Here is a 10,395-nt window from a genome sequence, read left to right on the forward strand (position 1 = left end):
CTTTTAAGGTTAAGTTTTTAGCTGGTTTGAAAGGCAGGCCACAGTGGAATCATTTACTCAAAAAGGAGGCTAAAAAAGTTTAAAAAAATTAAAAAAGAAACATACCAACATTATCTTACAAATATCTTTATAATGGCAAGTTAGAAGAACTTTGATGGGTTAAGGTAAATTTTTTTTTTAACTCTTTACCATTTCATCTAAGGCTGAGAGATTCAGGCAGAAAATGCTCAGTTTTGATTAAGGATTATTGTGAAACATGGCTTGAGTTCAAAAAGTAAATGGACATTAAGGATACTTCCTTCAATTAAGGTTCCCTGGAAGTAAGGCACAAGTGGCCCAGAGAAGCTGGTTGCAGACAAGGTGGTTGCTTTCTGGATGCAGATTAGGAGGGATTTATCCAGCTGGGTATCAGGCAATGGTTACAGGCCCTGCTCATGCCTTTGGCCTGGATGCTCATAGAAGATCACAGAGAATGATCATAGAGAAAATCCAATGGAAGCCAAAGAAGAGGATTTAATCTACCACATAATGATCTAAAAATAAGAACTGCAAGATATTTTAAAGAGTAAAATATACCTTATATCAACCACCAATCTATTTCTTCTCTCAGTATTTACAAGTGAAAAATTCTTCCATCTGTTTTAATAATCACTACACACTCTAAGAACACCAAATTCAAGATATGAAATAAGAAAGGGAGACAGAAAACTCAAGTTTCCCTACTCTTCTCTCTGTTTATGGGTCAAAAGCTAATTTGGTCCTCTACATCATTTCTTCATAAGGGAAATTCTTATTTCTACCTTGGCCTATGTGACTCAATGTTTTGCCCCCACAATGCCTTGCAGCATGTCTATGGGCAGAGGGAAGACAATTGTGGAGTTTTTCTCAGCAGCAATGGTCGTCAGTGTCTGAAGGTATCGCAGCTGAAGGGCTGCAGGAGATTCCGTGACGACAATAGAGGCTTCTTTGAGAGCTCTGGAGGCATTCATTTCTCCCTCAGCAGCAATCACCTTGGCTCAGGCCTCCCGGGACGCCTCTGCCTCCGCAGCCATAGCTCTCTGGAGCTGCACAGGGAGTTTCACGTCCTTAATTTCCAGACGCTCCACCTTTATTCCCCAGTCATCAGTGCTATCATCCAGGGTAGACTGCATGTTGTGTGCAATTTCTTCTCTGTCAGAAAGGATCTGAGAAACGTTCTTGGTGCCCAGAACATTCTGAAGAGTAGTTTGTGCCAAAAGACGGGTAGCCGAGTCAGCATTGGTGATATTTGCCACGGCCAGGGTTGCATTCTAAACACGGTAATAGACCACTCCGTCCACACTAATGGTCACAGAGTCCTTGGTGAGGATCTCCTGAGGAGGAATATCAAACGAAATGGTTCTCATGTCCACTTTGATGAAGCTGTCAGTGCATGGCAGAATGAAAAACAAACCAGGTCCTTTGGCGCCACCTTGTAAAATGCGTCCCAATCTAAAGATGATGGCCCTTTCATATTCTTTTATGATCTTTATGCACATCCATACTGATACTGGGAATGTTATAACTGTGAATAAGAATGAGGCAGCCACCAAAATCCATCCACAAGGTCCAAGGCCTTTATTGGGGCTGTCTTTGAAAGAGTCAGGGTCCCGCCGGGCTTGGGTATCTGCTACATTCCGCTTCTCAGCTATGCTGCTCGTGCAGGAGTCGCCGCAATTCCTTATCGTTTGCAGAAGCCAGAGTAGCCAGGACGATCTCTATGTTCAGCTTTTTGAGGAAGCACCAAACTGCCTTCCAGAGTGTTTATACTAATCCCACCAACAATGTATAAGAGTTCCTATCTCTCCATATCCTCTCCAACATTTACTACTTGCTGTCCTGTTAAACTTTACCACTGCTACTGGAGTGAGATGGTAACTCATTGTGATTTTGATTTGCATCTCTCTTATTTCCAGAAGGCAGGAGCAATGATTTTTGTAAATTATTACCTAATTTGGGAGGGACTGGAGAGCATTAGGCTGAGTGAATGAATTCAGTCTCATAAGGACAAATATGATATAAAACCATTATTGTTGAATGAGTATGAGGATCCAAGGTGGGAAGAGGGTGAAAGCAGAGGGGTGAGGCTGGGCGAGAGGTTAATTATAGGGTCGTACAACAATATATTCAAACTCTGTAAATAAACTAGCATTAAAAACAAATTGATGTGTAATATCATTAAAGGGAGCTCTAGTGGCCTATTGGCAAGAAGCTGCACTGCAATCTCAAAGGCACATGGTTTGAGTACACCTGCTGCTCTATGGGAGAAGGATAGGCAATCACCTTCCATGTGATTAACTGCTTCTGAAAACTCACCAGAGGGTCAGCTGTAGATCGGTTCTGATTTTATGGTCCACAACAACAATAACAATATCACAAACATGAAAAATCCTGCTAAAAACTGTCCAAAAAATGACTGGAATAGATATGCAGGCTGGGCTTAAAAGAGGCCATGACACTAGGGATATTATAGCCATTGCTATATGGATCTCATTTCATTGACTATGCAAAGGCATTTAACTATGTGTATCACAACATACTGTGGCTAACTCTGCGAAGAACAGGAATCTCAGAACACTTGATTGTGTTTTTATGAAACCTATGCTTGGACTAAAAAGGCAGTCATCAGAACAGAGCAAGGAAACACTGCACAGTCCAAAATCAAGAAAGGTGTATGCCAAGGGTTCATCTTATCTCCAATCTTCTCTTCAATCTATATGCAGAACAGATCATCTGAGAGGCTGGCCTCTATGAAGAGGAATGTGACATCAGGATTGATGGATTCAAACTGCCCGAGACATTGAGACCTTTTATGTAACAGCCTCCCACACTAGCCCATACCACCAGAGCTCTAAATAAAAATGTGAAATGATTATACATTTTTGTATAGCTTCTAGTTACCTGCATTTTAACACATTATAGGAATAATTTGTTCTCTGTTAATGAATGTACCATAGAAATAAGTTGCTACCAAATTGTGGATATATGCATAACACTTTAAGGAGCATGGGTGATGTAGAGTATTGGGCTGCTAATTAAAAGACAATTCAAATCCATTAGCCAATCCACAAGAAAAATATGAGACAGTCACTTTCATTAAGATGTACAGCCTTGATAAGCCAATCAAGTCACCCAAAGGCAGGGGGTTTGTTTTTGAGGGGTAGAGATATGCATTGAGCCCTCATAGAGTGGCCCAGAGAGGGCTGCACTATCAACCCAAAGCCACAGTTCTCTGGCAGTTTCCATGCACACACCACCCTATGGAAGAAAGATAAGCAATCTCCTACCACTTGATTTTTACAGTTTGGAGAGTTAGTTATGAATCAGATCCAATGTAATGACAATGAGAGATAGAGATACATATGTATTACTCAGAATTACAAAACGAAATGACTTTTTTATAAACTCATAAACACAATGTCTCTTGTGAAAGCATATAAAGCACAACACAGTATTCCCAGTGCCTTCCAAACCATCAAGGTTTTCTGTGTCTGAGCCCTCAGGAATTTGTATGATTTCTCTCCATGAGCTCCCTCTCTGCTCTCCATGAAATAACACACAAGTGTGTCCTTTCCCTTTTGCAGCCAGCATGAACCTCTCCACCACCAATTTATGACTGCGTTATCTTGGATGTTAGAATAAAAGTCACTTTAAAAAATTCCTAAATAGGGCACAGTGGTTAAACTGGCAATGTTATAAATATTACAGGGCTAAAGTATATTTTTGTCTTTTCTCCTCTGTGCCAGAAACCATTAAATCAGTATATATACAAAGTTTAAAGTCTGTTAATATACATGATTGTTTTTTTGTTGTTGTTGTCAAGGAGGATATGCAGCTTCTTTTGAGCTATTTTAAATTCTGTGCCTGGTTTCACATAAATATTTATCCAAAGCAAGGTGTCTGGCAGTGAATATCTACATACTGCCATAATCCTTTTACATAGAGCAGTACTTCTATATATAGACTCTACTGAAAGGATAAAAAGCTCCCTCGTAGCAACCGTAGTATGAAAAAAAAAGAAAACCTATTATAATTCTCTAAAAGTTAACATTTTTGAAGAAAAAATGTTTCTGTCAAGAGGTCTGACCAGTGTGCCTTTTATGTGAAATGTGACAATGAAAAGTCTCACTGGCTGGTGGAGAGAGGATAGAGGGAGGAAAGATGCGTGATTTGTAAAATACTTGAAAATAGGTATTTACATTTTAGTTCTAGTCACTGTCAAGTCAATTCTGATTCATGATATCCCCATAAGTGTCAGAGTAGAAATGTGGTCCATAGGATTTTTAATGATAATGTGTTGGATTAGAGTGTCAGGTTTTTCTCTCAGAGTACCTCTGTGTAGACTTGAAGCTTCAACCTAGTGCCTTCAGTCAGCAGCAGCCAAGGGTGTTGGCCATTTGCATCACTCAGAGACTCCAAGAACATGTGTTGTTGTTGACTATCAGTTAGTCAGAATTGACCCGTAATTGATCTTCCAGTGGGTTTTCAGAGGCAGTAAATCACACTGGAGACTGCTCATCTTTCTTTCATGGAGCAGCTGGTGGATTTCAACTCTGTACTTTTGCACTGACAGCACAATTCCTTACCATTATTAAATCATCAGCTCCATCTAAGTACATGTGAATCTTCTACATTTTTTAAATACAAATTGAAAATTTTTAAGTCATCCTCTAAAACAGAAAGGGAGCTCTAGTAGCCTCTTGGGAAGAGCACTATCTTCTCCCATGGAACAGCTGCAGGACTATATTTTTATTTTATTCTTTTCAGTCTGCTCGAGAATACTTTCAGTTAAGAGAGGACTGAACGTTCAAATTAGAATAGGATCAAGGTCATTTTTGTGCAGTGATTTTCTCCTTCATTGAAATAAAAATAATTCTCTTCAAAAAGGAAAATTCATGCGTACATACGTATTTATATATGACAATGTCTATGTCAAGCAATTATTTATAAAATACTAATGATTCAAGAAATTGTAAATTAAATATCAAGCCTCCAACAAAAACATTAGGTAATTAATCTCTGTATCAATGCTTAAAGATTAGTGGAATCATGTTCCAAAACACTTTTTTGCAATGGTTCTTTTATCTTACATATTTATTTTATATTTATGAGACTGTCTAATTTTAAAAATGCTGTTAAAGTTATTCCTCACAATATTTAATACCCTTTTCCTCAGTCTCTTTCTATCTACACATAAGCCAAGAAACTATTTCCCAGTGGCCACATTGGGAGTCTTTCTGTCAGTATCATGGATTTGCATGTCTGAGTTTGGAACTGATTACCTAAGATGCATATACAAAGAAGAGTGGCCAAAAGAGAGAGGATTTTTTTTTAACCTTCTTCTATTAAGAACAGATGAGAGAATGGGGAATACTGAGCCTGAAACAGAGACTTACCAAAGTTGTTTTAATGCAGATTAGAAGGCTAAAACATGAAGGAAAATTTGCTTTGGTGAAGAGCAAAACAAGAGCAATTAGATAAAAGATAAAACGAAACAACTTATGCTTAATACAAGAAAAGCCATTTCAATAGAACAATTCAAAACTCAAACAAGCTATCTCAAAATGCAGCAACAAGTGGTGGGTTATCTGTAGACATGGAATTGTGCATTAATTTTGTGTAAAATTGTGCATTAATTTTGTGTAAAATTTGGTCAGAAAGGGCTTTGGCTAAAGAGTCCAAAGTTTCCTTCTATTTCTAAGATTGACAGTTGAGGATGTTTCCAGCATCCATTCTGTGTATTTCAATAACCACCGATTTCCATTTGATTTCTGTGGGTTTTGGCATTACACTGAGAGTTCAGGAGAAGGTCTAAAATGAGGCTACCTATATGACAATGATTTGGTTTTTTGTTTTGGGGTTTTTATTGTTTTGGTTGTTGTTTTTTTTTAAAAAAAAATCTGGTCATAGTGATTGAGTCGGAGTGAGCTCATTCCAATTGCTTAAGAATTCTGAGACAAAAACGCTTCATTTTAACTAGCCATGAATAAAGAAATGGGGCTTTGGTGGCATAGCCTGTTGGAAGTTGCTGTGCTAACCCAAAGGAAGCACCTCTCTGGTGGTTCAAATCCACCATCAACTCCATGGGGAAAAGACAAGAAATCTTCTCCTTGTGGTTCACAGCCTCCTGAAAACGGGCTAGCAGGTCAACTACGAGTCAAGTTTTACTCGATGGCAATGAGTTGAGTTGAACCGATAAATAGGGCTGTTTATGTTGTGGTGGTGGTGGTGGTGGTGGTGTACTGCTGAGTCAGAATCAACCCATAGCTGACCCTCCAGTGGGTTTTCAGAAGCTGTTAATCACCTATCCTCTCACAGAGCAGCTGGTCGATTTGAATGGCATGCCTTTGGAATTGCAGTGCACCTTCTTGCCACTAGGCCACCAGAGCTTCCTATGCTGTTGATATGTTCTTTCAAATCAATTTTTGCATATAGAACCTGTATGACACACTACAACTGCTTCAAAGCTATCCGTAAACTGTAACCACTGAAGCAGATCACTGGTGTTTTCTTACTTGGAGTTTTTAGTGAGTTCAAATTTATGATTTTTTCAGTTAGCATCCAACAAATGACAACTACCTTAATACCACCAGAGAGATTCTGTCTGGAATAAAGTAAATCTCAAGAAAACCAAACAAAACAATAGCGATAAACACCTAGACATAGTCATATCAAGAGAACAGCAAACTGAACCTTGCCATAAAGCCAGTTCTCTCACTGGATGTTTTAAATTACACAAACCTATGAAACTTCTTTTTGGTTTAAGCAGTTGAAGTTTAAGTGTTTTTGACAAATGCAAACTTGTGATTCCTAATTTTGACTTTTATCCAAATCTGCGTAAGGGTAATATTTGATTCTCAGAACAAAAATGAAGACCAGCTGTATCCTATAATGATGGGTCCTCTTAACAAGACATTTTTCCTAATACTTATCTCTGAGTTACATAAACTTCAGATTATATAAAAAACTAATTTCTGAAACCATTCGTTATTTGTACAGACCAAGGCATCTTAACTAACATTTCAACTGAAAATTTAAGGATTTCTAACAGATCTAAAGCAGTTTTACAGAAAAGGTTTCACCCTACTGTCTTAAAGTAATCCTTTTTCATCCTCCTAGGAGTACTGTCGATGATAAAAGAAGTTATAGTCAGTTTGGAAACTCTACGGTATTAAAGGCTCTACGAAATCAGAAGCTCTACAAAATAAAGGCACTATGAAATCATTACATCTAATCTTTAAATAATTTCTTGATATTCTTAAGATTTTGGTAATTTCTCAATAGCATTTTGCACAGTTTTCCCAGTCTTTAACAATGTTGGATCTTTAGAATTTGTTTTTTTAACTCACTGATTGACAATCGAGGGAATTCTGTTGGGAGAGTCAGTATGGAGCTGAGCTGCTGACCCAAAGGCCAAACCCCTCTGGTAGTTAAGTCCACCAGCAGCTCTAAGGAAGAAAGATGAGCAACCACCTCTTGTGTGATTTACTGCTTTTGAAAACCTGCTGTAGTATCAGCTATAAGTTGGTTCTGACTCATTGGAAATGACGGGTTTTTTTCTCATGCTCAGTTAGGTTCAAATTTTACCATCTTTTACTAAGCTATACTTGTTGCTTTTTGTTGTTATGTGCTTTGAGTCTTAGATGACTCATAGCAACCCTATGAACGAAAGGCCTGAGCACTGTTTGTACGTAGAGTTTCCGGAGGCAAGCCATCTCAGAAGTGGATGCCGCTCCTGCTTCCAGGCTAAGCTATACTTAGATATGAATTTAAAAAGTGAAAACCAAAAACACATATTGAAGACAAATACAATGGGATATAGATTTTGAAGGGAGTGGGTAAAAGTGGAAGGGTATCCTGATGGATGGTGGAGCAAAGAAATAAGTGGGTCAGGGCACTTGTGTAAAGGGCAGGGACAACACTGAAACTAATAGTTAATTCCACAATAAGGGATATATTTTCACTTTTTCTGTTAAATACTTCTCTGTTGGATACTTCTCTAAATATGAACATTCAGATTGACACACACTAGGAAGAAGGATTGGCCATCCACTTCCAAAATAGCAGGGCTCTGAAAACCCATGTACAACAGAACACATGTAGAATGACAGGAAGGACAACAGAGTATGGAAATACAAAGGAAGAGGAACAGTTGTAAGCAGAAACTAGCAATTGGAACATGAAATGTGAGAACCATGAATGTGGGAAAACTAGATATTGCTAAGAAGGAAATGGAACCCATAAATATTGACATATTAGGCCGTGGTGAGATGAGATGGACCAGCATGGGGCATTTTGAATCAGATGATCATATGATATACTACTCCGGAAATGAAAAGGTGAGGAAAAACGGGGTTGCTTTCATAGTTAGAAATGCCATTTCTAGATCCATCTTGAAGTACAATATCGTGAGCGAAAGGATAATATCCACACACATACAAAGAAGTCCAGTGAATACCACTATTTTTCAGATATATGCACCAACAACCAGACCCAAAGAAGAAGAAATAGATGATTTCTACCAACTCTTATAGTCAGAGATAGATCAAACATGCAATCAAGATGCATTGATAATAATGGGTGACTGGAATGCAAAAGCTAGGAACAGAGAAGAAGAATCAGTAGTTGGAAAATATGGGCTTGGTGATAGAAATGAAGCTGGAGGTAGAATGATTGAATTTTGCACAATCAATGACTTATTCATTGCAAATATGTTTTATAAGAAACATAAACGCAGGTTATACACATGGATTTCACCTGATGGTATGCATAGGAATCAGACTGATTACATCTGTGGAAGAAACCACTGGAGAAGCTCAATATCAGCTGTGAAAACTAGGCCTGGACCCGATTGTGGAACAGACCACCAACTTCCCATATGCAAGCTCAAGCTGAAGCTGAGGAAAATTAAACCGAGTCCATGAGAACCAAAATATAACTTTGAGTCTATAACACCTGAATTTCAGAACCATCTTAAGAACAGGTTTGAGGCCTTGAACACTAATGAGTGAAGGCCAGATGAGTTGTGGGAGGATATCAAAGGTATCATCCAAGAAGAGTGCAAATGTTCATTACAAAGACAGAAGAGGAAGAAAAGACCAAAATGAATGTCAGAAGAAACTCTGAATATTGCACTTGAGTGCAGAGAAGCCAAAGCACAAGGAAGAATTCAAGATAATAAGGAGCTGAACAGAAGATTTCAAAAGGCAGCATGGGATGACAAAACAAAATATTACAATGAAATGTGCAAGGAGCTGGAGTAAGAAAACCAAAAGGGTCAAACTCACTCAGCATTTCTCAAGCTCAAGAACTGAAGAAAAAATCAAACCTTGAGTTTTATAATCAAGGATGCTTTAGGCAGAGTATTAAATGGTCCAGAAAGTGTTAAAAGAAGATGGAAAGAATATAGTGAGTAATTGTATCTAAAAGAATTAGCAGACACAGAAAAATTTAATGAAACAACATATGAGCAAGAGCCTATGGTGATGAAGGATGAAGTTCAAGCTGCTTTGAAAGAAATGCCAAAAAATAAGGCCCGAGGAATAGATGGTGTACCAATTGACATATTTCAGCTAACAGATGCTACCCTGGATGTGCTCACCAAGTTGTGCCAAGAAATCTGGGGAACAACCACTTGGCCAACTGACTGGAAGAGATCTATATTTGTCCCCATCCCAAAGAAAGGTGACCCAACAGAGTGTGAAAACTATAGAACAATATCGTTGATTTCATACGGAAGCAAGATTCTGCTGAAGATCATCCAAAAATGACTGGAAGAGCACATCAGCAGAGAATTGCCCGAAGTCCAGGCTGGGTTTAGAAGGGGTCGTGGTACTAGGGATATTGTAGCTAATGTTAGATGGATCTTGGCTGAAAGCAGGGAGTACCAGACGAATGTCTATCTGTGCTTCGCTGATTAAACAACGGCATTTGACTGTGTGGACCATAACAAACTGTGGCTGACTCTGAGAAGAATGGGAATCCCAGAACACTTGATCACGTTTATGCGAAACTTACACTTGAACCAAGAAGCAGTCGTCAAAACGGAGCAAGGAAACACTGCATGGTTCAAAATTGGGAAGGGCATACGCCAGGGATGTGTCCTGTCTCCATACCTTTTGAACCTGTATGCAGAAGAAATCATCCAGGAGGCTGGGCTCTATGAGGAGAAATGCGGCATCAGGATTTGTGGAAGATCTATCAACAATCTGCGTTATGCAGATGACACACCCTGCTTGCTGAAACTGAGGAGGACCTGAAGTGCTTGCTGCTGAGGGTCAAGGACTGTAGCCTTCAATATGGATTGAGGCTCAATGTCAAGAAGACAAAGATTCTCACCACTGGACCAATTGGCAGCATCAGGATGGATGGTGAAGA

At 38.9% G+C, this 10,395-nt stretch overlaps 1 protein-coding gene and 1 pseudogene across 3 annotated transcripts in view; both read right to left on the reverse strand.

The window, feature by feature from the left end:
* Positions 1–10,395, reverse strand: part of SYNPO2 (synaptopodin 2) — a 292,099-nt gene that overhangs the window by 204,612 nt on the left and 77,092 nt on the right. The window lies entirely within an intron of this gene.
* LOC102854194 lies at positions 816–1,664 on the reverse strand (annotated as a pseudogene).

The sequence above is a fragment of the Elephantulus edwardii genome, unplaced genomic scaffold (genome assembly GCF_000299155.1).
Source record: "Elephantulus edwardii isolate Elephantulus edwardi_28Jun2011 unplaced genomic scaffold, EleEdw1.0 scaffold00012, whole genome shotgun sequence".
Lineage (NCBI taxonomy): Eukaryota > Metazoa > Chordata > Mammalia > Macroscelidea > Macroscelididae > Elephantulus > Elephantulus edwardii.